At 40.5% G+C, this 26,602-nt stretch overlaps 2 long non-coding RNA genes across 5 annotated transcripts in view; one reads left to right on the top strand and one right to left on the bottom strand.

Annotated features, from left to right (window-relative positions):
• The window catches only part of LOC129057708 (uncharacterized), a 98,424-nt gene extending 80,430 nt beyond the window's left edge, over nucleotides 1–17,994 (top strand). The window contains exons 5-7 of the long non-coding RNA XR_008522428.2: nucleotides 13,233–13,465; nucleotides 13,634–13,778; nucleotides 17,050–17,994. This is a non-coding gene — a long non-coding RNA (uncharacterized LOC129057708). The remainder of the gene's footprint in view (nucleotides 1–13,232; nucleotides 13,466–13,633; nucleotides 13,779–17,049) is intronic.
• Nucleotides 1–26,602, bottom strand: part of LOC129057709 (uncharacterized) — a 96,826-nt gene that overhangs the window by 8,307 nt on the left and 61,917 nt on the right. For 2 of the 4 annotated variants that reach the window (XR_008522431.2, XR_008522430.2), the window contains one exon: nucleotides 10,844–10,951. This is a non-coding gene — a long non-coding RNA (uncharacterized LOC129057709). Of the gene's footprint in view, nucleotides 1–382; nucleotides 501–10,843; nucleotides 10,952–12,840; nucleotides 12,901–26,602 lie in introns of all 4 variants that reach the window. The other 2 variants (XR_010136297.1, XR_010136298.1) reach the window with 2 other exon arrangements.

Below are 26,602 nucleotides of genomic sequence, written 5' to 3'. Positions count from 1 at the left end.
TGAACTCACAGTCTATTTCCTCCAAGGAGGAAATTTGCACTTTTTATATTATATGTATTATTTGTAATAAAAGTCTTGATAAACTTTTTTTAATAGCCAAAGGAGTGAATCGGTAATTACCAGAAAATGATTTCAGTTTCCTCCCAAATCACTTCTACCTCAACTTCTTATTGGGAAAGTAGGAAGCTATATATTAAAATATTTTTAAAAAAATCTAGTAGTAGGCCAGGCATGGTGGCTCACACCTGTAGTCCCAGCACTTTGGGAGGCCAAGGCAGGAGGATTGCTTGAGCCCAGGAGCTCAAGAGCAGCCTGGGCAACATTAGTGAGATCCTGTCTCTGCAAAAAAATTTAAAAATTAGCCGAGCATGACAGCACATACCTGTAGTTCCCGCTAATCAGGAGGCTGAGGTGGGAGGATTGCTTGAGCCTGGGCGTTTGAGGCTGCAGTGAGCTATGATTGTGCCACTGCACTCCAGCGTAGGTGACAGAGCAAGACCCTGTCTCAAGGAAAAAAAAAAAAAAAAATCTAGTAGTACACTTATAAGTTCATTCCTGGAGCTAATTATGAAGTTAATATGGGAGTAGGGGTGGGCTGGGGTGGGGTGGAGTTCATAGTTCAGCGGACTGAGATTTCTGTTTCCATAGAGCTGTAGTTCTGGGCTAGCAACATCAACTATCAGAATCACCTGGGGGCTTGCTAGAAATGCAAATTATCAAGCCCCACGCCTAACCCTAGTAAATAAGAAACTCTGGGGATGGAGCTCATCGTTCTGTTTTTTTTGTTTGTTTTTGAGACAGACTCTTGCTCTGTCACCCAGGCTGGAGTGCAGTGGCGCAATCTGGGCTCATGCAACTTCTACTTCCCTGGCTCAAGACATCCTCTCACCTCAGTAGCCCCCTGCTCCGGCTTCCCTGACCAACTCAGGGAGCTGGAACTACATGAGTGCACCACCACACCCAGCTAATTTTTGTATTTTTTGTAGAGACAGGTTCTTGCCAAGTTGCCAGGCTGGTCTCAAACTCCTGGGCTCAAGCGATCCACCCACGTCAGCCTCCCAAAGTGTTGGGATTACAGGTGTGAGCCACCGTGCCTGGACACATAATTCTGTTTTAACAAGCCCACCAGGTCATTCTGTTGCTCCCTCATATGGTTTAGTCTGGGCTGCACGTTATCATCACTTGGTTATATTTTAAAATTCCTCGTGTCTAGACCCTACCCTAGATCGTCTACAGCAGAAATTCTAAGCCTGAGGCCAAGGTGTCTCCATTTTTACAGTTCCCAGGTGGTTCTAATGTGCAGCCAAGGACAAGAACCACTGCCACAGAGATTGCTGATGACTATGGGGGATGGCTCCAAAAAGTGGTAGTATTGTGAGAGGCGTTTGAACCAGAGCAACTCCATCTTGAATAGGAGGTGGGTAAAATAAGGCTGAAACCTACTGGGCTTCATTCCCAGAGGGTTAAGGCATTCTAAGTCACAGAATGAGATACGAGGTCAGCACAAGATATAGGTCATAAAGACCTTGCTGATAAAACAGGTTGCAGTAAAGAAGCCAGCTAAAACCCACTGAAACCAAAATGGCCATGAGAGTGACCTCTGGTTGTCCTCACTGCTACACTCCCACCAGTGCCATGGCATTTAGCAACATCAGAGAGTTACCCTATGTGGTCTAAAAAGAGGAGGCAGGAATAATCCACCCCTTATTTAGCATATAATCAAGAAATAACCATAAAAATGGGCAACCAGCAACCCTCAGGGCTCTTATCGAGTAGCTATTCTTTTGTTCCTTTACTTTCCTAATAAACTTGCTTTCCTTTTAGTCTATGGACTCACCCTGAATTCTTTCTTGTGGGAGATCCAAGGACCCTCTGTTGGGGTCTGGATCAAGACCCCTTTCCTGTAACAGTATCAGTGGCTGTTTTGCTTATTTATTTATTCCACAAATAGTGAGCACATACTCTGCTACTCCCTATACTTCTTACAATATAACAATGAATAAGAAGCAGTCATTGTCTTCCAGAGAGAGGTCGACACACATATTTCAATACTGCAGTGGGAGCTCCAGAGGGTAGCTTAGGGGAAGAAGTGGGCATAATCTCATCTACTTCTACCTCCATTATTTGAAAAAAACAACCTACTCTTCTCAATCTTATGTGAAAAAGATAGGCAACTGTAGCTTCCAAAGAAGTTCCATTACAAACCCCAACCAGATTGTCACTCCTAATCTCCTTCAATAGGGAAATTCTGAAGCCACCACCACAATGCTAGGGTGTAAAATTCTATGATGTGGGTGTGTAGAAAGTGCCGTGAGCATAAGAGAGAGCATCTAACCGTATGTTAGAACTATGGTAGCCAGATGGAAGGTTTTAGAGTAATTTTAATGTGAGCACTTAGCCTGAAGATGAAAAGGAGGTTTCTACTGGGACAGATCTATTACACAAAATGCACTCAACACGTATTTGTTGAATGAATGGATAAAAAGATGAAGGAATGAGTGGACGAATGGATGGATGAATAGATGAATGACAGGATGCTCCAGACAAAGGAAACAGTATATCTAAAGCACCCAAGTGTAAAAGGCATGCTGTGTTTGAGCAGCTGTAATCAGTCCACCATGGCCAGAGTTCAAGGTTATGTAGATAAAGCAAGAATCAAATCATAAAGAGCCTTCTAAGCTGTGATGGTAGATTATGTTATTCTTCGTAAATTTTCTTTTCTTTTTTTTTTCGAGACAGACTCTCACTCTGTTGCCCAGGCTGGAGTGCAGTGGTGTGATCTTGGCTCACTGCAACCTCCACCTCCAGGTTTCAAGCGATTCTTCTGCCTCAGCCTCCCAAGTAGCTGGGATTACAGGCATGCACCACCACGCCTGGCTAATTTTTGTATTTTTAGTGGAGACAGGGTTTCACCATGTTGGCCAGGCTGGTCTCGAACTCCTGACCTCAGGTGATCCATCTGCCTTGGCCTCCCAAAGTGCTGGGATTACAAGCGGGAGCCACACATCTGGCCCTTCACAAATTTTCAGTGCCCCTCTCTGTGGAAGCATTGTGTATCCCTACCCTGTTGAACTCAGATGTGGCCATGTCACTTGTTTGGCCCATAAAATGTGAGTGGAATTGATGTGTACCACTCCTAGACAGAAACTGTGAGAGCCAGCCTGTGGTTGCCATACTCTCTTTTCCCTGTTTCTGCAATTGTGGAGATATGTGAAGAAATGGCACCTCCATCAGCCTGGCCCCTGAGTGACTATAAGACCATTTGCTGACTCATGATGGATAAGTGTCACGAACAAGAAATAAACCCTGTTGCAAGCCATTGTGGTTCTCTTTTTGACATTGCATCATATCTAGCTGATCCAAACTGATAAACTGGTGAAGGAACCACTGAAAAACAACTCTGGTAGAACTGCAGTATAGATTGGATGTTTGATTCATTTGTTTGTTTATATAATAAATGTCTTTGGGCACGTACTAAGCAAAAGCATTATAGAAGATAGAAAGATATGTAAAGCATAGTTCCAGCATTTAAAGGAGTTTACATTCTAGTGTGCCTATTTGAAACCTGAATAAAAAGTGTAAGAAGTAGGTTAACATTTATTGAATATGTTTGAAGTATCAGACACTATATTAGCTGCATGCATAGTGCTTCATGGTATGTGACTCTTAATAATGGCATGTGTTTTACATTATTTTGTAGTACCTTGGCAGTTCAGTGACTTGCTGAGATTCAAATCCAGTGTTTCTCCCTTCATCATGTACCATAAAGAACTAAATAACACTTAATTTTCCTGCTAAGACTAAGATTCTGAGCTAGAAAGTAGAGTCTATGACTTGAGTTGGCTAGCAATGGGAATTGGTGGAAGAAAGAGATGAAACAACTGGATTAAGAGAGAGAGATAAGAAGGAAGAAATAATTGTGCTCATTCATTCACTCATTCAATCATTCATCCTACAAGTATACATTGAATTTGTGCTTGTGTTCAGCATGTTTTAAGATATTTGGGAAGTATAACAGGAGCAGGAGAAGACAGAATTTATGCCCAGCGAGAGTTATATCTAGCTGGGAAGATAAGGTGAACATACAGGAAACAGGGAATAGCCCAAAATAGCCTATATCCAAATGTTAAGCTCACTGCAGGTGGTACAATGGAGACAATACTGGTGTAAGGTCAGAAGACTCAGCATTGTTGGTGGGAATGTAAAATGGTACAGCTGTTGTGAAAAACAGTATGTGGATCGTCAAAAAATTAAAAATAAATTGCCATATGACCTTGTAATTGCACCTTTGGGTATATACCCAAAATAATTACAATTAAAAGCAAGGTCTCAAAGAGATAGTTGTATACCTACATCCATAGCAGCATTACTCATAATAACCAAAAGATGGACGCAAACCAAGTGTCCATCAATGGATGAATGGATAAACAAAATATGATATGTACATACAATGGAATATTATCTAGTCTTAAAAAGGAAGAAAATTCTGACGCATGCTGCAACATGCATGAACCTTGAGGACATTATGCTAAGTGAAATAAGCCAGACATGAAGTAACAAATTCTGTAGTATTCCACTTATATGAGGTACCTACGGTAGTCATATTCATAGACAGAAAGTAGAATAGTGGTTACCTGGGGCTAGGGGGAGGGAGAAATGGGGGATTGTTTTTTAGCACAGAGTTTCAGTTTTGCAAGATGAAAAGAGTTCTGGAGATTGGTTGTACACCAAAGTGAATGCTCTTAACACTACTGAACCATACACTTAAAAATAATTAGGATAGTAAATGTTATGCTATATGTATTTTAACACAAATACATAAATTAGGCAACAATGGTCAAGGTGGCAGATATATTAATAATCATATTAGGGACCGAAGGCCTTTGGGCTTTGTTCAAGAAATGAAAAAAAGAAATCGAGAGCAAACTGACTGAAATGTAATTCATTAACCATGCCATTTGTAATTTAGGTATTTTACACCCACAGAACATTTTTGCCAGCCTCTAGATTTGCCTAGAATGACAAGAATAGAATCGTTCATATTAAATTGTCAAGTGCTATATACTGAATGTTTATGTCACCCCCAAGTTTACATGTTGAAATCCTAACCCTCAATGTGATGGTATTTGGAGGTGGAGCCTTTGAGAGGTGATTAGATCATGAGAGTGTAACCCTTATGAATGGGATTAATGGCTTTATAAAAGAGGCCCCAGAGAGCTCCCTTGCCCCTTCCAGCAAGTGAAAACACAGTGAGAAGGTGCTGTCTATGAACCAGGAAGTGGGCCTTACTAGACACTGAACCTGCTGGGCATCTTGATGTCAGACTTTCCGGCCTCTAGAAGGGAGAGAAATAAATTTGTGTTGTTCATAAGCCACCCAGGCCATAGTATTATGTTATGGCAGCCTCGACAGACTGCTATAAGACATCAAGATTAATGGAGAAAGCCTTCAGAAACAGCTAAAACAAGCAGTAGGACATGCCATATAATAGGAAAAGATCTGGCTGGGTGCAGTGGCTCACACCTCTAATCCCAGCACTTTGGGAGACTGAGGTGGGCAGATCACTTGAGGTCAGGAATTTAAGACCAGCCTGGCCAACATGGGGAAACCTTGTTTCTACTAAAAATACAAAAATTATCTGGGCGTGGTGGTGCACACCTGTAGTCCCAGCTACATGGGAGGTTGAGGTAGGAGGATCACTTGAGCCTGGAAGGTAGAGGTTGCAGTGAGTGCTGATGATGCCATTGCACTCCAGCCTGGGTGACAAAGTGAGACCTTGTCTTAAAAAAAAAAAAAAAAGTAAGAAAAGACGTGCTTAGTTGTGGTAAAGGGCCAGAAGGTCAATGACCTCAGAGAAAAAATGGACTCTAAAATCTATAGCTAGGAATTATATCCCATAATAAGAAAAAATGTCAAGAATATCCACCCTGGGAAGGGAAAGGGAATTACCTAGCTCTAGGACACTTCCTATTCCTCTGAATCAGCAGTCCCCAACCTTTTTTGGCACCAGGGACTGGTTTCATGGAAGACAGTTTTTCCATGGACCAGCAGGGGTGGGATTGTTTCAGGATGAAACTGTTCCACTTCAGATCATTAGGCATTAGATTCTCATAAGGAGTGCACAACCTAAATCCCTCACATACACAGTTCACACTAGGGTTTGCACTCCCATGAAAATCTAATGCCGCCACTGATCTGACAGGATGTGGAGCTCAGACAGTAATGCTCGCTGGCCACTCACCTCCTGTTGTGCAGCCCGGTTCCTGATGGCATTCGTCCATTGCCTGGGGGTTGGGGACCCCTGCTCTGTATGATTTTTTTTTTTTTTTTGAGATGGAGTCTCGCTCTGTCACCAGGCTGGAGTACAGTGGTGTGATCTCGGTTCAATGCAACCTCCGCCTCCTGGGTTCAAGCAATTCTCCTGCCTCAGCCTCCCGAGTAGCTGTGACTACAGGCATGCACTACCATGCCCAGCTAATTTTTTTGTATTTTTAGTAGAGAAGGGGTTTCACCATGGCCAGGATGGTCTTAGTCTCCTGACCTCATGATCCGCCCACCTTGGCCTCCCAAAGTGCTGGGATTACAGGCGTGAGCCACCGTGCCCGGCCTCTGTATGATTTTTGAACAACTCATGAATGAGTCATAAAACTCAGCTGAGCTAAAACATAACCAGTAACAACAACAACAATAAAAAAGATCTGTAAACTTGAGAATCAGAGGAGAAAAATGATAAAAATATAAGGAATGCTAAAAAGTAGTAAGATTCAGTTCATTCCCTTCATGAAGACACCAGAATATTGTATGTCCAAGTGAACATTTTCCTTTTTTAAAGAGGTCAATCAACCTGACCTTCTTGGAAGCAATTGCTACTTACTCCAAAGATTCTACCCTTGTGTCCAACATTTTTAGGAACTTTTATACTGAAAGTTTCTTCAAAAGCTATGGCATTTGCTTTTGACTACTTTCAGTGTTGGCAAGCCTTCATCCCTCAGAGGTCAGCTTGCATTTTAGTAACTGTACTAGTACTATACTGCATCAACCTACCAAGCTGAACTACATGTCCCAGAATGCTCTTCCATATGTAGTGCCAGGTTAGGCTTGATTATGAGAGAAATTTGCAGGCAGGATTTGGAATGTGGAATTGAACCAGCAGCATGATGTTCAGAAGGTTAGTGGAGGGTGCTAGCTGTCGCTGCAGGCTGCATGCATTATTGGTCTGGGGGCTCTTCCTGTGGGCCTGGGGCAGTGGCGCGGCTCAAAGGAGATACTACTGCATTACCTGTTCCAGCTTCCCTGACTACATGGCCAGAATCCAGACACAGGTGCAGCTCTGTAGCAAAGCTGTTTCTGTAGGTCATGCACATTGTCAAGGAAGGAGGCTGTGAGAGACCCATATGGGGTCCAGTTTGTCCTCATGCTCCCCAACTTCATGTTAGATTTTCTTGCTGACTGTTGACCCTACTGGTCTAAAGAGACCTCAGACCCACACTAGATGCAGAGGCAATGAGCATCTTTACCAGATTCCATAATTGTGTGAATTCTAATCCATATATAAAGCCCTTGTTCTATGTCACTTACAGTGGCTCTGATTTTCTGACTGAACGTTGCTGTGGGAGTTCGAGACCAGCCTGGCCAACATGGCGAAAACCCATCTCTACTAAAAATACCAAAAATTAGCTGGGCGTGGTGGTGGGCGCCTGTAATCCCAGCTACCTGAGAGGCTGAGGCAGGAGAATAAGGCGGGTGCCTGTAATCCCAGCTACTTGAGAGGCTGAGGCAGGAGAACTGCTTGAACCCGGGAGGCGGAAGTTGCAGTGAGCCAAGATTGCGCCACTGCACTCCAGCTTGGGCAACAAGAGCTAAACTTTGTCTCAAAAAAAAAAAAAAAAAAAAAGCATTTGGAATCAAGTCTGAAAAATAAGGTAGCTGAGTAAATACTGTTTGGGGCTGAAAACTCAGGGTCACAATAAACAACAAATCTTTCTTCTACAGTTCATGAATGAGATCTGAAGGCCATTTCCAAAGAAGAGTTAGAAAATTATTTTGAATGAGGACTATTCGGAATGAAAATGTTGATTTGGACACACTTTGCAATGTTTACTTACAGGTTCTCTATTTTGTTTGTTTACTTATTTTTTTTTTTTGAGAGGGAGTTTTGCTCTTGTCACCCAGGCTGGAGTGCAATGGCATAATCTTGGCTCACTGCAACCTCTTTCTTCTGGGTTCAAGCAATTCTCCTGCCTCAACCTCCCAAGTAGCTGGGATTACAGGTGCCCACCACCATGCCTGGCTAATTTCTGTAGTTTTAGTAGAGACGGGGTTTCACCATGTTGGCCAGGCTAGCCTCGAACTCCTGACCTCAGGTGATCCAACCCCCTCAGCCTCCCTAAGTGCTGGGATTACAGGCATGAGCCATCGCACCCAGCTTATTTTATTTGTTAATAGTCACTCTCCCCTATATGCTGGTTTACAGAAGTATGATGTGACCCACAGTAAATGACAGCATGCAGTGAAACAGAATGCAATCAAGTAACAGACTGTGTAGTGTCAGCTCAGAATATTGTAGAATCCTAGGCAGAAAGGGGGAGTCTGGATGAGTCACAGAAAGCTTCAGAAAGCAGGGGAAATGTGATTGAAACAAGGAATTTTATTTTTTGAGACAGCATCTTGCTCTGTTTCCCAGCCTGGAGTGCGGTGACGCAATCACGACTCACTGCAGCCTTGGACTTCTGGGCTCAAGCTATCCTCCCGCCTCAGCTTTCTGAGTAGCTGGGACTATTCAGCTACTAAAGTAAAATTTTTTTACTTTTTTGAAGAGAAGGGATCTCCCTGTGTTTCCCAGGCTGATCTTGAACTCCTGGGCTCAAGTGATCCCCCCTCATTGGCCTCCAAAAGTGTTGGGATTATAGGCATGAGCCACCCTGCCCAGCTAGGAATGGAACTTGAGAGAGAAGGTCAGCATAAAACAAAGTACAGAGATGATGTGGAGCAAAGAGACAAAGCAACTGACCATCTCGAGTGAGTGTATATTTGGGGAATAAAATTCATCAACCACTTCCCCTCACTGACAGAATCAAAATCAAACTTTAGCCTAAAATATGATCTTCTCCATATCTGCCCCTTGCTTATTCCTTATTCTCATTTCCCCTCTCCCATCTCTAAACCTGCCTTCCATCCATGTTAAAGAACTTGAAGAGCCCTAGCATTCATTTATTCAATCAACAAGTATTAATCCCTACTATGTGTCAGACACGGTGCTGGAAGGGAAGAGTATGGCCCTGCCTTCATTGATCTTAAGATTTAATGGGGATGACATAAGTCAACAGGCAATTATAATGCAGCATGGTTGGGTGATAGGGCTATATAAGGTGTGAAGGCCAAGGAAGACTTCCACAGAAAGAGACTTTAAGCTGAGATCTGAATGATGAGTAAGAGTTAACCACGTTAAGCAGGGAGGAGGGAGGTCAGAATAAGAACAGTGATGGGGACAGGGGGGAATATCATGTGCACTCCAAAGTATACAGTTCCTTCTGTGATCAAATGCTGAGAATGGAGAGAGCTGAGGCTGGAGAGTAGGAAGGGGCAGCTCATGCAGGGCTTCTAAACCATATGAAGAAGGCTAGGCTTTAATGCAAGGTAAATGGAGACATTGGAAACATGGCAAGAGTGGGTCCAATTTTTGTTCTTGAAAGATCACTGGATGTAGACAGTGGGTTGAGCTTGGTGGGGAAAATGACGGCAAAACTAGAGGCAGATGACCAATTATGAGCTGGGGAGAAAGAATGGAACCTAAACTAGCCTAGAGGCAGTGACAATGGAGGAAAGCTGATGTTTTCAGGAGATATTTAGGAAACTGAATGGACAGGACTGGGAACCTTGTTGGCTAGGGGATGGTGGATGTGAAGGAGGGAGAGGGAGGGGTTGGGGATGATGGCCTGATGTTTTGTTGAATAGTTGGATGGTACCATTCCCTGAGATAGAGAACACAGGAGGAGGAGGAGGCTTGAGGGTAGAGAGATAATGATTCTAGTGTTGGACTCAGTGAATCTGAAGTATGTGTGGAACATGCAGGCAGTAGGCAGGGAGATCTGGAACTTAGAAGATTGATAATGGCTGGGCTCATCAACAGAGAGGTGATAAATGCAATGGCTGACAGTGGGGGTGTTAAAATGACAAAGAAAAGGCAGCAGAAACAGCACTTGAGAAACCACACTTAGGGGAGAAGCAGGATACAGTACAGCAGTCTATGGAGGTGTGATTGCAGCTGTAGGAAACTCAGGAGAGTCGAGTCATCCAAGTAAAGAGAACAAAGCAGTCAAGAAGGAAGGGGTACCCAGCAGGAGCCAACCCTTCCAAGAAGCTGAGAAACATAAGGATGGTATCAATTAGGACTGTGTGGTTGCAGGTAACAGAAACTAACTTGGGTAAGCTTAAGGAAAAGGAAAGAATAGATTATAAGGGTACAGAAATATCTCATGGACCCAAAAGCAAGGACTACAAACAAGAACTGAAGGCTCTTAGCACCTTGAAGCTTTTCTCTATATATCTGCTGTATTCTCTTCTTTCTGCAGGCATCTTCCCTTGGTTCATGAGGGTACATAGGAACTGGAAAATGGCACCTATGGTTCTGGTGGTATGGCTTTTCCGGTTAAAAGACTTGCTCAGATTAAACTAGAATCCCAATTCCAGAGCAAGGGTAGGAAAGAGGAAGAGAAAAAAAGAGGAAAGGAAAGAGATGGAGGGAAGAAAAGTGAGGAGGAAATGGGGGAGGAGGAAGGTAGAAAGAGAGAAAGAGAAAGGGGAAGACAAAGAGAACTAGAGAAAGGGAGAGAAAGTGATTTACCTGGAATAAATTCAGGTGGCCATCGCTGGTCCAATCATCTATAGCCAGAGGGGAAGATCTCAAGTATAAACTGGGCCACTAGGAGTTGATCCTGATTGGGAAAGGGAGCTGTGAAAGGAGATATTAATAAATAAGCAAATACTTTAAATTAAGCTTTCTATTACAAGAACTAAAACATATCCCTGAGACTTTGAGGCTAAAATGTACATACCGACTTTGGCAAAAGTAGTTGCTTTTTTTTTTTTTTTGAGACTGAGTCTCACTCTGTGGCCCAGGTTGGAGTGCAGTGGTGCAAACTCGGCTCACTGCAACCTCCACCTCCTGGGTTCAAGCAATTCCTGTGCCTCAGCCTCCCAAGCAGCTGGGACTACAGTCATGTGCCACCACACCCAGCTAATTTTTGTATTTTTAGTAGAGACAAGGTTTCACCAAGTTGGCCAGGCTGGTCTCGAACTCCTGGCCTCAAGTGATCCATCTGCCTCGGCCTCCTGAAGTACTGGGATTGCAGATTTGAGCCACCATGCCCGGTAGCAAGATAAGTTTCTATGGAATATTATCAGCTAAAGTTGGTTTGCTGTGGGCTGAGGACTGGATGGAGAAAGGAAGACAGTGCATAGAGATGACTCTATCAAGTGTGCTGTGAAGGGCATGGGAGAGAGCTGGTATTGAAGGTTTCTTTTGTTGGTTTGCTTGTTTGTTTTCTGAGCTCATACAAATTGAACATATTTATATGCTGATTGGAGAGTATGAAGAATGGGCATACTAATCATTTTGGCATCTTGATAAGCATGCAGAATCCCAGACCCTACCCACCCAGCTGGTGGAGGGTGGAGTCCAGGAACACAATTAGTGGGGTCCTTTGCAAAATGAAAATGCAGGCCTCCTGTTTTATTTTCCTTTATGGGAAAAATGCCTTTGCCTTTATTCTGTGGTCTCTTTCTCCATATGTCATTGTGGTTTTTATTTGTTATTAAGTATGTCACTCTCTCAGGAATGGGGATACTTGCTGGGGAAGTGCAGGCCTCATAGGGCGTCCAGGGCCCTCCATTTGGAAAAAGTTCTCAACATGATTATTTATCAGGAAAATGCAGATTAAAGCTACAATGAGATATTACTACTCTCCCACCAGAATGGCTAAAATTAGAAAGACTAGCCATACCAAGTGTTGGCAAGCATGTGTTGGGAGTATAAATTGGTTCAATCATTTTGGAAACTTGGGCAGTAACTACTAAACCTACCTTATGATTCAAAAATTTAACTCTATATAATTGCACATGCTTATCAAAAGAGATGTATAAGAGTATTTATAGAATTTTATTCACAATAGCCCCAAACTGGAAACCCTCAACTGTTCATCAATAGGGAATGGATAAATATAACATAGAATATGCATAGAGTACTATGAACCTAAAAATGAATAAATCACTTACATAATATCATTCATAGATGTTACTCAAATACTATGCTGAGCAAAAGAAGCCAGATACAAAAAAGTTTGTACTGCATGATTTTATTTATATGAGGTTTAAGAACAACAAAACTAACTGATGATATAAATTAGAATAGTGTGTACCCTTGGCTGGGTGCAGTGGTTCACGCTGGTAATCCCAGCACTTTGGGAGGCTGAAGCAGGCAGATCACTTGAGTCCAGGGGTTGGATACCACCCTGGGCAACATGGTGAAAACTCATCCCTACTAAAAATACAAAAAAATTAGCCAGGCATAGTGGTGCATGCCTATAGTCCCAGCTACTTGGGAGGCTGAGATGAGAAGATCACCTGAGTTCAGGAAGCCAAAGCGGTGAGCCATGATTGTACCACTGTACTCCAGCCTAGGCAATGAGAGTGAGACCCCTGTCTCAAAAAAAAAAAAAAAAAAAAAAAAAAGAATTGTGTGTACCTTTGGAGGGGTATAGACTGGAAAGAAGCACAAAGGAATCTTTCAAAGTGTTGAAAATGTTCTATATCTTGGTCTGATAGGTGGTTATGGCTATATACCTGAGTAAAAATTCTTCAAGCTGAACATGTAAGATTTGTGCACTTTACTGTAAGTTATACCTAAAAAATAAAAAACAATGAAATTACTCCACTGCTTTAATGCATTAGAGGAAGGAAATGATTGAAATATTCCAGTGTAGTTGGAATAAGATGCCCTCTTTATTGATAGATCTTAGTGGTTATCAATGATGGAAGCATCGCAGGGCGATGTCTAGGTCCTATGGACTCCCGAGGCTGAGTGATTTCAAACTGCTCCAATTCACTTCCTATGACAGCCTGCATCCTGCCCACTCTCTCCAGTAGAAGATGGGGTAGGGGAAGGGCCTTTCCTGGATACAAAGGTGGCCCAGAAGTGGTCATAATACTCTCCCTTCCATTTCCCTTCTTCTCAGATCTGTGCAGTGGAGGAGCATCTGAATAGGTATGGGCTCTTGCGATCTTCAAGGTGAGCATGTTAGAATCTGGGGTCTGGAGGCCACTTTCATGGGAGGTGAGAACTGCTGGTCATTTCCAGGCATCTCCAACTCCAGCCTGCAGCCATGGGGTAGATGGCTAATGGGACTATGCAGATCTGATCAGCACAATGTCAAGATCCAAAAAAACACCAAATTTGTACAGAGTGAAGGTACTGAGAGTTAAATTTCCCCTTTGTTGTATGTTTCCTCCTGTCCTTTTAAAGCATGGGAGCAATGATGATAAGAATTGGCAGTTGGAATGAGGAAAGAGAGCAGCTGAGGGTCTCTGCTGTTTCCTTTCCTGTGCAACTGAAACCTTGATGTTTTCTGTGACCTAGAGATGACCACGCCCATCTTTGAACAAAAACTCTAAATTCTACATCCTCAGAGCAAAGCACAGAATTGGAAAAATTATGGGAATCCTTCATGGCATGTGGCTCTTCCATCCAGGGGGCTTCAGGAAAGGACTGGGGCTGCTTATTGGTGGGTATGATTTTGTAAGTATTGGTAGTACCCTCCACAAGGAGACAGAGTGTCACAAACTCAGGCCCTGGTTTCCTGCCTGGATGGGGCTTTTCTTCTGAATATCTGAGATTGAGTAAAATAAAAAATTGTCACCAGGCTTAGTCTGCTCACTCCTTCTTTGTGGGAAGTTGGTTCTAGCCAGTCATAAAGTCTGGGTAGAGAACATGAATGTTTCCTTTGAGAAGCAGTATTAGCCTCATGTTTGCTTCCAGCATGTGTTTTGGGTCTTTTCCCAGAGGTTTCAATGAGGAATCGTGTGTCTCAGAGGTGAAAATAAAAAACAAAAATAAAAAACATTTGAGTTCTGCAAAACCACAGTGGATTGGAAACTATGTAGTTAGCCTTTTTGCTATAAATACAATTTTTAAAAATTCAAGTGCTTTTGTTTTTTCTCTTATCCAAAAAAAATGTGGTTTTATATACACGTTACATGCTGAGGGGCCAGGTGGGGGTGTGCAGAACAAGATGTTTCTCATTCCATTTGTTTCAAGCAATAACTCAGAGGCTCTGGAGAAAATAAACCATACATAAATAGTAGAAAACAGACTGCATCTTGTTGCTATGGCAACGCCCTACTTATATTACATTAAGCTGATTCATGTCTTTTCTCACCTCACTGTTAATAAATTATATTGGCTGATGAGAATTAAGCTGGCTGGAAGAGTTGGCATGGACAAGTTGCATGTTAATTTGTCATCCAATTCTGGGTATCCCCTTGTCTTTTTTTCTTTTTAAGGGGGACGCTACCTATTATAAAACAATGCTTTTTTAAAAGATTATTTTTACTGTCTTTTTTTCACTAAAAACTATGTAGACAGGAGTTTCAGCAACAGGACATCAGTTGCTTCCTGGCTGCTCCCTTAGTCTTAGGACTCTTGAGGAAAGAGAAAAGGCACAGGAGCAATAGAGCTTGGAAAGTTTCCTTGTTTCTTTTCCTGCTCTCTTATTCTCTTCATTCCAATGTGTTTAGGGGCTTTAAACAATCCCTCTACTCTTTTCAGCCACTTTAATTCCTATACATCCCCACTTATGCGCGCACGCGCACGCGCGCACACACACACACACACACACACCAACAAAGTTAAAAGACAAACAAGAAACTAGGTTAAAAGACAATAGGCGGCCTGGCGCGGTGGCTCATGCCTGTAATCCCAGCACTTTGGGAGGCCGAGGCGAGTGGATCATGAGGTCAAGAGTTCAAGACCAGCCTGGCCAACATGGTGAAACCCCGCCTTTACTGGAAAAAAAAAAAAAAAATTAGCTGGGCATGGTGGTGCACCCCTGTAATCCCAGCTACTCGGGAGGCTGAGGCAGGAGAATTGCTTGAACCTGGGAGGCGGAGGTTGCAGTGAGCTGAGATTGCGCCACTGCACTCCAGCCTGGGTGACAGAGTGTGACTCCGTCTCAGAAAAAAAAAAAAAAAAAAAAAAAGACAAAGGGCTAGGTGTGGTGGCTCATGCCTGTAATCCTAGCACTTTGGGAGGCTGATGAGGGTGGATCGCTTGAGCCGAGGAGTTTGAGACCATCCTGGGCAACATGGTGAAAACCTGTCTCTCCTAAAAATACAAAAATTAGCCAGGCATGGTGATGTGCACCTGTAGTCCCAGCTGTACTCGGGAGGCTGAGGCTGGAGGATCACCTGAGCCAGGGAGATGGAAGCTGCAGTGAGGCAAGACCATGCCACTGCACTCTTAGGAGACAGAGTGAGACCTTGTCTCAAAAAAAAAAGAAAAAAGACAACAAACCAAGAAAAATATTGGCAACAGATGTAGCAATGAATGGGCTAATTTTATTAATGTACTAAAAACCAAAAACCAAAACACACAAACTTCTTACAAATCAAACAAAAAACTAAACCACACAAACTAACCAATGGACAACCCATTATAAAGTGGACAGAGGATATGTAATGTCAGCTTATTGCAAAAGTGAGACCAATGATCAACAAATATGTGAAAATATGCTCAATGTCAACAGCTATTAGAGAAATTAAAATAGCAAAGAGACACAAATTTTCCTCATGCTAGATGAAGAAGCATTAAATAGCTATATGATTTGGAGCTGAATATGATAGGGGAAAAAAACAGGCCCTCTCAGACACTGTTTATATTAGTATAGTTTGGCCTAACTTTCATGGAAGTGAATGTGGCTTTACTTATCAAAATGTTAAATGCATATACTTGTTAACGCAGCAGCTCCACTTCAATGAATTTATTTATGAATATACTCACATAAGTGATTAAAGATGTTTTCACAATGACTTTCATTGTAACATTAATTGTAATAGAAAAAAAACCCTTGACAGAATGTAAATGCCCATCAATAGATGACTGGTTAATAAAACAGATTTATACAATGGACTACTACCCAGCTGTTAAAAAAGGAATTTACAACTACAGAAAGATGTTAAGAATATAACAAGTAGGCCAGGTGCAGTGGTTCACGCCTGTAATCCTAGCACTTTGGGAGACCAAGGCAGGTGGATCACTTGATGTCAGGAGTTCAAAACCAGCCTGGTCAACATGGTGAAACCCCATCCCTACTAAAAATACAAAAAATTAGTAGGGCATGATGGCACGTGCCTGTAATCCCAGCTACTTGGGAGGCTGAGGCATGAGAATCTCTTGAACCTGGGAGGCAGAGGTTGCAGTGAGCCGAGATCACAACACTGCACTCCAGCCTGGGTGGCAGAGCGAGACTGTGTCTCAAAAAAAAAAAACAAAAAAAACAAGTAAAATTATCAAGTTTCAGGACTGTATACATAACATAATCTCACTCGTGTTAAAATATATTTTATAATATATATGCTATTATATGCATAGAAAATTTCTCGAAAGACCCACATAAATAATTATTGTTCTTTCTGTGGAGTGGGAACAGACAGTGAGAAGGTAACGAATGAAAGGAATGGGTTGGGAGACTCAAAATAATTGAGAAAATTTAACTTTCATTTTCCTTTTGCACTGTTTTAACTTTGTTAAATATGAAGATATATTACCTTTATGATCAAGAGCTTTTGAACAGTGTATGCACACGCTGTGTGTGTATGCATACATACGTATCTGCATGTCATTTATTTGTCACCACGAAGGGTAAGAAGATGTATTAGATAGTTTTGCCCACAGTCTAATTAGGAAGATGTAAATGTGTGGAAAGTTAACAAAAAAAATTACAATATTTACTATCACTCAGTAGATATTGATCACACCCCAATAATTGGTATCCACAGCAGTATTCTAGGAGGTAAGAAGAGGAAAGTTGCTATGACTGCAGTAAATACAGAAGACAAAGGCCTGAACATCTGGCAGCATCTAGGTCCCAGACACCCTCAAGATTTCATAAAGAGGAGTGCTTTTTGCTGATAAGAGTCAAGCTGGGTCAGCCTTGCAGATGACCAGTCACCCTCTGCAAGTTGTCTCTTTGGCTGCAAATGGCTCAAGACCATGCTGAAAGTTATACCTCTTCTGCTTTTGGAAGCTGCTTGCTTGCTGACCATAAAAAGCACTGATGGCCTGTTTCTGTTAGGAAATGTCCAAGGCCCTGTAGTACAGAGAGAAACTGCTTCATCATTAGTACTGACCTTGTGCATAAGTCAAGAACCTAAACTCCCTGTATGGTATTAATCCCTACCAACTGTACTGGGTGTCTGAAACTGCATTCTTGGGAAGTTCCTTTGGTTACTTTGCCCTCTTGGAGAAGCTAAGAATTATAGTTAAGAGCATGGAGTCGGATTGACTGGATATAAATTCTGGATACATCACCTACTAGCTGTGTTTCCCTAGGAAAATAACCTGATCTCTCTGTGCTGTGGTTTCTACTTCTGTAAAGTGGGGATAATTATAGCATCAACAACCTCATGGGTTCTTTGAGGAACAAATAACTGAATAATCTACAAAATGAGAAGAACAGCTATTGGACATATAATTCACATAATTATCATTCACAAAATTACTTATTCTTACCAGAGAAGAAGAAGATCCTAAAAATTTCCAGAGAGAAACAACATTTACACAAAGCATTGAGAATAAGAAAATAATGACAGTGACATATCAACAGTAACATTGGAAGCCAGGAGAAAAAGCAACAATGCCCACAAAATTAACTTCTACTTAGAATGATATGCCCTGGCAAATCAAGTGTGAGGACATAATAAACATATTTACGTAAAGTCTCAAAAGTTTTTTCTTACCAAGTGCCCTTTCTCAAGAAGCTACTGGTGTATGTGCTCCGTCAAAAAGAGGGACTAAGCCAAGAAAGAAAACATGAAACTGGGAAACAGCGCTTCCAGCACAGAAAAGTAGCCAGGGGATTCCTAGGATGAGAGCTATGCTGCAGGCTAGAAAAGCAACAGAGTGGATCTGCAGGAGAAATGTAGAAAGGGGAGGCTATTCAACAGGTTTGACTATGTAGGAAATTATCCTGAGGCATTGTACAAAGCTCTTAGGAAATATTGGAAGACTTAGCAATAGGTTCAGTAAAAACTAAACAAATGAAAAAATGAGGCAATGAATAACTACAAGAAAATCAAAGTATCTTAAAGGAAAGAAAATGTAATTATAGTAACCACTCAACTCAGCAGTGTGCAAAACAATTAAGAATTTAACACAAAAAAATTAACTATTTTGAGAGAATAGGGAGAAGAGTAGAATATATTAGAAAGTTAAAATCCTCAGCTGCCATAATAGGAAAACAACAGGTAATACAGAAATTGATGACTCAAGACAGGGCAGTACACATTTATTATTTGGAAATATGGTGGTAAGTAACAGAAGAAACATTAAGCAGATGCCTTTGAGGGGTGGGGAGGCAGGGGCAGCAAGGGTGGTGATTACTATTTTTTACATATCACTTTTAGCCCTATTTGACTTTATAAACTATATAAATTTTTAAGTACTTTGCAAATCTAAGGCTTTGACACTTCTGAAATGACAATTCTTTATCCTTAAGCTCAACATCTATGAAGCCTTGAGTAACTGATGTCTTAAAATAGGCTGGTATGTTTAAAGATGCTGTTTTAACAAAGTGAGAGAACAGAAGAGGAGATGTATGCCTTTCATTATCATCACTTTTCATTTAACTCTCTAGATTTAGCCTTCGTGAGGTTCATTAACCCCTCAAAACTTTATCCTCTTATATTTCTATTTTATTTAAAATATGTTTAAGGCCATAGTAAATGGAAGTTTACCTAACTGTGACACTAAAACCAGGAGAGCAGGGGGAAGAAAGGTAGTGGCTCAACATCACATATGATATAGATATAATTACAGCAAGTTAAATGTAATAGTATGTTAAAAGATGAATATGCTTTGAGCAATTAGCATTATTTCAAGATGGCTAAAATTCAGGAAATTTATTAATATACTCACTACATTAATAAATTATATGAGAAAAAACTATGTGCTTATTCTGATGCATACAAAAATGAGATTTGATAAAATTTAACATCTATTATTGACCAAAACCTCTAAGGTAGGACATGAAATTTTCTTGACTTGAGAAGGAACATCTTTCTAAAACTAATACTAAATATCATGTTTTATGGTGAAAAACTAGTGGCATTTCTCAATTTCTTGGAAAAGCCCATTAAGATCAAGAACAAAACCAGAAAGATCAGTAGTGTTATTCAGCACTATTCTGAAGGCCCTCACTGAAAGAATAACATGAGAAAAAGAAATAGGGGGTTCAATTATAGGAAAGAAAAATCTAAAATTGTCATTATTTACAGATGATATGATCATCTATTGAGAAAATATAAAAGAATCAACTGGAAAACCTAGGATTAATAAGAAAGTTTAATAAAAAGTCAGATTACCAGATAATTATTTCCCCACAACTTTCACATATGTGAAACATGACAAATTAGAAAATGTAAAAAAAAAAATTCTCATTCATGATAGCAACAAATACTAAAAGCTACCTATGAATAAACAGAAATTAAAAACATGATTCCCCATTTAAAAGGTCACAGAAAATGGGGTAAAATGTAAGCAAATGGTGAAACTGGGTAAAGGAATATCTGGTACTATTCTCAGGACTTTTCTGTACTTTAAAAATGGACAATGCTGAAAGGATAATTAGTGATCGAACATAGAAAGGAGACACCATCTCACATCCCTAAGAAAAATTACCCCAAAAAGGGAAATTAGAAAGGTTGAGACATGGAAGGCATATCCAAAAGTCCTACATGGGAATAATAAAAATTCAGATGGAAAAAAGAATGATAGATAAGATGCAATTATAAAAGAAGAAGAAGAAAAAACTTTCCTGAATCAAAAAAGTTTTCAGATTAAAAAGGCTCATGAAGTACCAGGCAGATGGCACCTCTGGACATAAGCAGGGACTGGAGGAACCAGGGACTGGAGGAACCAGGGACTGGCGGAACTTGCCACCCTGAAGGGAAGGACATAGGCCTGGATGGCTTTGCCACCTGCTGATTGTAGAGTCCCAGGGCCTTGAGCAAACACAGGCTGTGGCCAGGGAGTAGACACAGCAGGTCTTGGGCAAGACCTAGTGCTGTGCTGGCTTCAGGTCTGACCTAGAGCAGTCATAGTGGTGGTGGCCACAGGGGTGTTTGCATCACTCCACCTCCAACTTCAGGTAGCTTAAAACAGAGAGAGAGAGAAGGAAAGAGAAGGGGGGGTGGAGAGAGGAAGAGAGAGAGAGGGAGAAAGGAAAAGAGAGAGAGAGAGACTTTGTTTCGGAAAAAGTAAGGGGAAGAGAGCAATTATCTGCCTGGTAATTCTCCCACATCTTGTCCAAGACCATCAAGGTTGTACCTCTAAGAGTCTGCAAGAATCACAGTGTAACTAGGTTTGGTGTACCCCCTAAAGCAGATACAGCTTAGATCACAACACCCAAGTCCTTTCAAATATCTGGGAAGCTTTCCCAAGAAGGACAGGTACAAATAAGCCCAGACTGTGAAGACTACAATAAATACCTAACTCTTCAATGCCCAGACACAGACAAACATCTACAAGTATGAAGACAATCCAGGAAAAACATTATGTTACCAAATGAACTAAATAAGGAAACAGGGACCAATCATGGAGAAACAGAGATATGTGACCTTTCAGACAGATAATTCAAAATAGCTGTTTTGAGGAAACTCGGAGAAATTCAAGATAACACAGAGAAGGAATTCAGAATTCTATCAGACAACTTTAACAGATTGAAATAATTAAAAAGAATCAAGGAGAAATTCTGGGGTTGAAAAATGCAATTGGCACACTGAAGAATGCAGCAGAGTCCTTTAATAGCAGAATTGGTCAAGCAGGAGAATTAGTGAGCCTATATCATAAGGGCATTAATACCATTCATGAGGGCTCCACCCTCATGACCTCCCCAAAGGAGGAACCAGTCCCTGGTTCCCTAATACTGTCCCTCCTCCTAATACTGTCACCTTTGGGGAAAGACAAATATTAGACCATAGCAGGCAGTCACTGAGTGCACATTCTTTCAGTCAAACCAACACCAGTACCCTAGTGTAGGCTGTCCACCTGCAGCCTCTGTGGTGGGGTCAGCTCAACACTCACTCTGGAAGCCAGCCATCCTGAGGGTGCACAGAACTTCTCACTCCCTTCCATACCACACAGAAGTTGAGAGAGGCACAGTTTCTAACTCATGCTCTTTCTCTGCCTACCTTCACCATGGAACAATACTTATACTTGTGGCAGTCCAACTCTTCCCTGCATGATGAGGAGGAGGCCAAACTTTGTGGCAGATACCTCCAAGGGTTCCAGATGGAGAGACAGATGCAGGATCACTGATTCCAGTTTTCCTGATATCCTATTACTCCCATACCCTGTCACCAGTACCAGTATCAGCCTCAAAACCACTCTGTCCTAGATTTCAGCCTGAAGAAAAGTTGTTAGAATACACATCTTATCCTCTTTCTAAAACACAAGATGAGACAAGACAGAAAAAAAAAAAATCTCCTAGCCAAGACTTCACAATTGAGTTCTGTCTACCCATGGCCAACTGCAAAGGCAGCATGAAAATCCCCTGGACCTGGCTTTGGATATGCTATTGAAGCATAAGGAATTCAGAAAATCCTTTTCTCTTTGGTCAAAACCTCATATGTAAAGAATATTGTATTAACTTAGATTCAAAAAAATACCATTTTGGTGATGAAAAGCTGAGCATAAACTACCATTTTTTCTTTTTATCCCTATTTTAACTATCCAAATACCTACCTAAGGCAATGGATTACTCTGGGGAGTGGAAGAAGAGCACACATATGGAAATGTAAAAGAGAAAAGCACATTCATTTAAAGTATTTACGCCATAAGTGCTATCCCTGTTTACATATGTTTCTAAAAACAAACACACATTTACTTTAAATTGTTTATGGAATATCCGTAAAAAATGGCTCAAAGAAAATTTTAATAAATTCCAGAACTTAAATATTTTACATGCCACATCTCCGCCCCAAGTTCAATTAAGCTAGAAATCAACTGAAGAATATAGAAACATAACATAAACAAAAACACAACCACTTTATTTTTGATTTTTGTTTAAATTTTATTTTATTTCAATAGTTTTTGGAAAACAGGTGGTTTTTGGTTACATGGATAAGTTCTTTAGTGGTGATTTCTGAGATTTGGGTGCACCCATCACTTGAGCAGTGTACACTGTACTCAATGTGTAGTCTTTTATCTCTCACCTCCCTCCCATCCTTTCTGTCATTTCCCCACAGTCCATTATATCATTCTTATGCCTTTGTGTCCTCATAGCTTACCTCCCACTTAGAAGTGAGAACACACGATATTTGGTTTTCCATTCCTGAGTTACTTCACTTAGAGTGATGGTCTCCAACTCCATCCAGGTTGCAGTAAATGCCATTATTTTGTTCCTTTTTATGGCCAAGTAGTATTCCATGGTCTAGATATATATATATACATATATATATATCACATGTTCTTTAGTCTGTTCATTGGTTGATGGACATTTAGACTGGTTCCATATTCTTGCAACTGGGAATTGTGCTGCTATAAACATGTGTATGCGAGAGTCTTATGACTTCTTTTTCTCTGGGTAGATACCCAGTAGTGGGATTGCTGGATCAAATGGTAGTTCTATTTTTAGTTCCTTAAGAAGTCTCCATACTGTTTTCCATAGTGTTTGTACTAGTTTACGTTCCCACAAGCTGTGTAAAAAAGTGTTCCCTTTTTATCACATCCATGCCAACATCCTTTTGATTTTTTAATTATGGCCATTCTTGCCATAATTTAAAATCATAAATAAGGTGGTAGCTCATTATGGTTTCAATTTGTATTTCCCTGATAATGAGTGATGTTGAACATTTTTTCATATGTTTATTGGCCATTTGTATATCTTACTTTGAATTATCTTTTCATATCATTTGGCCACTTTTTATGGGATTATTTGTTTTTCTTGCTGATTTATTGGAGTTCCTTGTAGATTCTGGATATTAGTCCTTTGTCAGATGCATAATTTGTGAATATTTTCTCCCACTCTGTGGGTTGTCTGTTTACTCTGCTGATTATTTATTTTGCAGTGCAGAAGCTTTTTAGTTTAATTAGGTCCTATCTATTTATTTTGCTTTTGTTGCATTTGCTTTTGGGTTATTGGTCATGAACTCCTGGCCTAGGCCAATGTCTAGAAGAGTTTTTCTGATGTGATTTTCTAGACTTTTTATGGCTTCAGATCTTAAAATCTTTGATTGTCTTGAGTTTGATTTTTGTATAAGGTGAGAGATGAGGATCCAGTTTCATTCTTCTACATGTGGCTTGCCAATTATCCCAGCACCATTTGTTGAATAGTGTCCTTTCCCCACTTTATGTTTTTGTTTGCTTCATTGAAGATCAGTTGGCTATAAGTATTTGGCTTTATTTTTGGCTATAAGTATTTGGCTTTATTTCCGGGTTCACTATTCTGTTCCACTGGTCTACATGCCTATTTTTATATCGGTACCATGCTGTTTTGGGAATTACAGCCTGGTAATATAGTTTGAAGTCAAATTGTGTGATGTCTGCAGGTTGGTTCTTTTTGCTTAGCCTTGTTTTGGCTATCTGGGCTCTTTTTGGGTATAAATTTTACCACTGTTTTTCCTAGTACTGTGAAGAATGATGATTGCATTTTGATGGGAATTGCATTAAATCTGTAGATTGCTTTTGGTGGTATGGTCATTTTCGCAATATTGATTCTACCCATCCATGAGCATGGGATGTTTTTCCACTTGTTTGTGTCAACTATGATTTCTTTTAGCAGTGTTTTGTAGTTTTCCCTGTAGAGGCCTTTCACCTCCTTGGTTAGGTATATCCCTAAGTATTTTATTTTTTTGCAGCTATTGTAAAAGGGATTGAGTTACTGATTTGATTCTCAGCTTTGATCTCAGTCATTGTTGGTGTATAGCAGTGCTACTGATTTGTGTATCCTGAAACTTTACTGAATTAATTTATCAGATCTAGGAGCTTTTTGGATGAGTCTTTAGGGTTTTCTAGGTATACAATCATATCATTGGTGAACAACAACAGTTTAACTTCCTCCTTACCAATTTGGATGCCCTTTATTTTTTTCTCATCTGATTGTTCTGGCTAGGACTTCCAGTACTATGTTGAATAGAAGTGGTGAAAGTGGACATCTTTGTCTTGTTCCAGTTAGCAGGGGGAATGCTTTCAACTTTTCCCTGTTCAGTATAATGTTGGCTGTGGATTTGTAATAGATGGCTTTTATTACCTTGAGATATGTCCCTTCTATGCTGGTTTTGCTGAGGGTTTTAATCACAAAGGGATATTGGACTTTGTCAAATGCTTTTTCTGCATCTATTGAGATCATCATATGATTTTTTGTTTTTAATTCTGTTTATGTGATGTATTACATTTATTGACTTGTGCATGTTAAACCATTTCTGCATTCCTGGTATGAAACCCACTTGATTGTGGCATATTATCTTTTTGATATGCTGTTGGATTCAGTTAGCTAGTATTTTGTTGAAGATTTTTGCCTCTATGTTCATTGGGGGTATTGTTGTGTAGTTTCCCTTTTTTGTTATGTCCTTTTCTGGTTTTGGTATTAGGGTGATACCGGCTTTATAGAATGATTAAGGGAGGATTCCTTCTTTCTCTATCTTTTGGAATGGTTTCAGTAAAATTGATATCAATTCTTTGAATTTCTGATAGAATTCAGCTGTGAATCCATCTGGTCCTGGACTTTTTTTTGTTGGCAATTTTTAAATTCCTGTTTCAATCTTGCTACTTGTTATTGGTCTATTTAGAGTTTCTATTTTTTTCTGATATAATCTAGGAGGGTTGTATATTTCCATCAATTTATCCATCTCCTCTAGATTTTCTAGTTTGTGCATGTAAAGTTGTTCATAGTAGGCTTCAATGATCTTTTGTATTTCTGTGATATTGGTTGTAATATCTCCTGTTTCATTTCTAATTGAGTTTATTTGGACCTTCTCCCTTCTTTTCAAAATTTTACAAAATCTGACAATTATTTTTTTTAGGAGGCTAAAAATATGATTCCAATCCCTTCTGGCTTGTAAGGTTACTGCTGAGAAATCTGCTGCTAATCTGATAGATTTTCCTTTATAGGTTACCTTATGCTTTTGTCTCACAGCTCTTAAGATTCTTTCCTTTGTCTTGACTTAAGATAACCTGATGACTATGTGCCTAGGTGATGATCTTTTTGTGATGAATTTTCCAGGTGTTCTTTGAGCTTCTTGTATTTGCATGTCTAGATCTATAGCAAGGCCAGGGAAGTTTTCCTCAATTATTCCATCAAATACATTTTTCAAACTTTCAGATTTCTCTTCTTCCTCAGAAACACCAATTATTCTTAGGTTTGGCCATTTAACATAATTCCAGGGCCAAACACAGTGGCTCACACCTGTAATCCCAGCACTTTGGGAGTCCAAGGCAGGAGGATCGCTTGAGGCCAGGAGTTTGAGACCAGCCTGGCCAACATGGTAAAAACCCATCTCTACTATAAATACAAAAATTAGCTGGACATGGTGGTGCACATCTGTAATCCCAGCTACTCGGAAGGCTGATACATGAGAATTGCTTGAACCTGAGAGGCCGAGTTGCAGTGAGCCAAAATCATGCCACTGCACTCCAGCCTGGGTGATAAAGCAAGACTCTATCTCAAAAACAAACAAACAACATCAACAACAAAACCACCAGGAGGAGTGGCTCACGCCTTTAATCCCAGCACTTTGGGAGGCCAAGGTGGGCGGATTACCTGAGGTCAGGAGTTCAAAACCAGCCTGACCAACATGGTGAAACCCCATCTCTACTAAAAATACAAAAATTAGCTGGGTGTCATGGCACCCGCCTGTAATCCCAGCTACAGGAGAGACTAGGCAGAAGAATTGCTTGAACCCAGGAGGTGGGGGTTGCAGTGAGCTGAGATCCCGCCATTGCACTCCAGCTTGGGCACCAAGAGCAAAACTCTGTCTCAAAAAAACAAAAAACAAAACAAAACAAAACAAAACCAAAAAACAAAAAAACACATAATTCCAAATTTCTCAGAGGCCTTGCTCATTTATTTAAATTACTTTGTCTTTGTCGGATTGAGTTAATTCAAAAGCCCTGTCTTTGAGCTCTGACATTCTTTCTGCTACCTGTCTAATCTATTGTTGAAACTTCTCAGTGCATCTTGTGTTTCTCTACGCGTGCCTTTCATTTCCAGAAGTTGTGATTGTTTTTTCGTTATGATATCTATTTTCCTGGAGAATTTTTCATCCATATCTTGTATTTTTTTAAAAATTTCTTTAAGTTGGTTCTCACCGTTCTCTGGTATCTCCTTGAGTAGCT

Source organism: Pongo abelii, chromosome 12, assembly GCF_028885655.2.
Source record: "Pongo abelii isolate AG06213 chromosome 12, NHGRI_mPonAbe1-v2.0_pri, whole genome shotgun sequence".
Classification (NCBI taxonomy): Eukaryota; Metazoa; Chordata; class Mammalia; order Primates; family Hominidae; genus Pongo; species Pongo abelii.
The sequence above is the reverse complement of the archived record's forward strand: the minus strand, read 5'-3'. Positions and strand labels throughout refer to the sequence as shown.